Source organism: Mus caroli, chromosome 7, assembly GCF_900094665.2.
Source record: "Mus caroli chromosome 7, CAROLI_EIJ_v1.1, whole genome shotgun sequence".
Taxonomy (NCBI): domain Eukaryota; kingdom Metazoa; phylum Chordata; class Mammalia; order Rodentia; family Muridae; genus Mus; species Mus caroli.
Genome location: NC_034576.1, coordinates 55,828,493 through 55,832,407, shown reverse-complemented (window position 1 = coordinate 55,832,407; position 3,915 = coordinate 55,828,493).

Here is a 3,915-nt window from a genome sequence, read left to right as displayed (position 1 = left end):
CAATAATAGTCCAGGACTGGTCTTAAATCAACATGACAAGGGTGTCCATGTGCATTCATTCCTTTGAGAACACCTACTGTCATGGGAAATGACATCAACTAGACATATACCATCCCCTATTAAAAACCTACTTTTTAATTTGCACAGAAGGCAGAAACAGAAAGCAGATTTCATCTTTGGTTGTAGAAGTCATCTGTGGGGTATATGAAATGGGCAGCTAAGGAGAAACAAAGTAAAGATAGAAAAAGTAAGCAGAAAGACAAGTACATATTCTACTAGTGTCTCCTTAAGTCTAGAGTCTTAGTAACTGTTCTATTTGTCAATATAAACCTCAGATAATAAAAGGATAAAAATAAAATGTGTTAAATGCACAGTCATAGGTCTTGAATTGGCTTATATATGATAAGTGGATTGTACTGGCCTGTCATTCACTATGGGCTTTGACTAAAGAAAATTCTTGGCTTTAATTTTAAATTAAGTGCTTATCTGCTAAGGCAAACAAAAAGAGCCTTTTCATTTTGACCCTACAAATGATTAGTAAAGCCGATTAGCTAAAACAGTGCAAAATTGGATTCAAAATCATAACTTGCAATGAACAAAGCATCATGTGGATGGAAGACTGAAATGAATATGTTAAACATTTAAACATTAAGTTACATAGTGATCAGATAAATCTTATGATTCAGAGCATGGATTTAAATGCCATAAAGAATGTAAAATTGAGCAGGCTGAGGATACACAGAGCACTGATGTGATTTGTACATTAAGACTTCTTTCCTACATATAGTAAGTTAGAAGGCTATGATTAATAAAGACAGCATCCAAAGGGTACCTCTAAATACAGACACTTGATTTACTATAGGATGTTTATGTTGCTTTCAGATTCTCTTAAAGACAAGAGTGTATGCCCTCAGCAATTAACGAAATCATGCTATGATTCTGTACCTATTTAACCTGTTCCATTTTCAAAGGAATGAATATGTGAGGAATCAGTGAAGTTACATTGTTGCTACCTTTGTAGACCAGTCCTCCAAGAAAGACAGAAGGGTAAAGAATTTGCATGAGAGTTAGGAAGGAGGAAGACAGCTGGTAGAAAAGATGAAATTAAAACTGTTGGAGAAAAGTAAATATGGCATTGTCTTTTGAAAGGGAGTTAAAGATTATATTACCTTCTATCTATGCTTATAGATCACCATTCGATTTCAGTAGCTTTCATTCCTGTTTACTCATGATGGTCCAGTCTAGAGTCATCGGTGAGATGTGTTTTGGTCATACTGAAGTGCTTTCTGAACAACACATAGAAAAATTCCAGTGCAGCTTTCCAATTTGTCCCAACTCACCAAGCTTGCTCTGATGCAAACATCCTATTTTACTGGTAACAAGTGGAGACTCCAGCCATCCATATGGACACAAATGTCTGTTCAACAGTCACATTTTACTGTTATTTCTTCTTCTAGCACTTACACATTTGCCTGTGCCATGTGTGTAAAAACCTATATTTGCTCACATACAACTGTACTAGAAAATCCAATATTTATTTGTGTGGATGGAGGGCAAAGTTATAAAATACTCATTCTGCAAACAAAGTTAATGTGTGAGCTGTGCTCACATACCTGTGCCTTAGCATTCTTTTTACAAAGCACCTGGGGTATCCCTGTTGTTTAATTACAGTGCATGGAGCTAGGTGTTATCCATTTGTTTCTTCACAGGAAACTCAACATTTAAGGTATCAAAAATCAGTTAATACGTAACCCTTTAAAGGAGACAAAAGATTTATTAGATAAGTCAACTTTGAGAAAAGCCAGATACTTCCCTCAGGTCCACCCTATCACTGTTCCATATCCTAAACCTCCTCTCTACTCCCTGTATCCACGAGGATGTCCCCACCACCTACCTCCCACCCAACCAGACCTCTAAACTCTCTGGGTCCTCCACTCTCTTAAGGGTTAGGTGCATTGTATCTAACTCACTTAATCCAGACCCAGCAGTCTTCTACTGTATATATGTTGCAGGCTTCATATCAGCTGGTGTATGGTCAAGTGTTGAGAGATCTCGGGATCCAGGTTAATTGAGCCTGCTAGTCCTCCTACAGGGTCGCCCTTCTCAGCTTCTTTCAGCTTTTCCTTAATTCAACTACAGGAGTCAGCAGTTTCTGTCTATTGTTTGGGTGCAAATATCTGCATCTGACTCTTTCAGCTGCTTGATGGGTCTTCCAGAGGGTGGTCATGATAGTTCTCTTTTTGTGAGCGCTCCATACCCTCAGTAATAGTGTCAGGCCTTGTGACCTCCCCTTGAGCTGGATGCCACTTTGGATCTGTTACTGGGCCTTCTTTTCCTCAGACACCTCTCCATTTTCATTCCTGCAGTTCTTTCAGATGGGGACAATTATGGGTCAGAGTTTTGACTGTGGGATGGCAACTCTCCTTCACTTGATGTCCTGTCTTCCATTTAATTAAGATACTTTTGGAACCAGAGAACAGGCTGAAATTGTCTTTTAAAGTACTATACTGAGGAAAAGTCACACTGGCACACGTGGCTTGGTTAGAAGAAATTATTGTATATTTTTAGAAAAAGAAAAAAATTATCAGTTGTATGAAAGAAACAAGAAGAGTTGGCAATACATGAGTTAAACAAATCAGAAGACAGTGTAAAAGAAAACCATGAAGAATGTGCACTCACCAGACTCAGTTACACATTGCCTCCAGGTGGGGAAATCAGCAAGAAGCACTGTACAATGCCTATGACCAGTTAGTATATAATAGTGGGCATATAGAAGAAATAGGGTCTCTATGGTCTACAGTAATATGTGAGTGGAAAATATAACTTGATCTGATTCTGAGTAATTTCCAATGTGTTGTATCAAAATAAAAGTAGAACTTTCTGAGTGTGCAATTAGTCTGAATTAGAGACTGTAAAAGTGTCTGAGATTTAATTAGCTTCATAATTCTTCCTTTTCTGTTTTTCAGTGCTGCTCATTTCTTGTTACTATGTTTCTGTGATTCATCATCTGCTTCTGCTTCTGCTTCTGCTTCTTCTTCTTCTTCCTCCCCCTCCTCCCCCTCCCCCTCCTCCTCCTCCTTCTTCTTCTTCTTCTCTCCAGGATTGCTTTAGATTTCAGGATATTTTGGGCCTCAATAGGGATTTTAGAATGTTTTTTCCCTAGATCTGTGAAAAATATTATTAGAGTGTTGATGATCAGTGGTGATATAGACCTGATATCCATATGGTGGTTAATGAAGAAACTAGGAATAAAGATGAAATCTGGTCCAGGTATACAATTTCTCCATCTATACTGGAAGGACTTTAAGTCATCATTACAGACACATACTTGCACACATGTATTTATTGTTGCCATGTTTCAAAGAATCAGGAAAAAGAATGAGCCTGGCTGCCCATCATATGAAGAAAATTTAAATAAAATATGCACATGTACTTAAAAGAATTTTATTAAAATATTTCAGTTAACCTTGAGTTAACCTTGATCTGGGCCTCACCTGAGAAGAGTATAGTAACTACGATATCATCAAGATCAAAATATTCTTTAGGCATTTCTTTGAAGGATTGTCAATTGATGTGGGGAGGACCCATGTAACTGTGGCCAATGCCCACCACTCCTTAGGAAGAAAGCCCTGGGTAACTAAGCTTGTGCTTGGGAGCCAGCCAGCCAAAACAGTGCTCATGGCTGCAGATGACTGTGTTCATCGTGGCTGGGAGTAGAGTATGCTGCAGTAGAGAATTTTGGCCTTGCAAAAAGGCAACAAAGAAATAGGGATGCATCCTCTGGTGGCCATCTCCTTTGCTACTGTTTATTCAAACTCAGGTTCCAGGTCAAGGGACACATACTTCCCACATTCAGAGTGGAACACTTGCATCTGTAAATCCCATCTGGAAAGTCACTTAATAAATACAACCAGA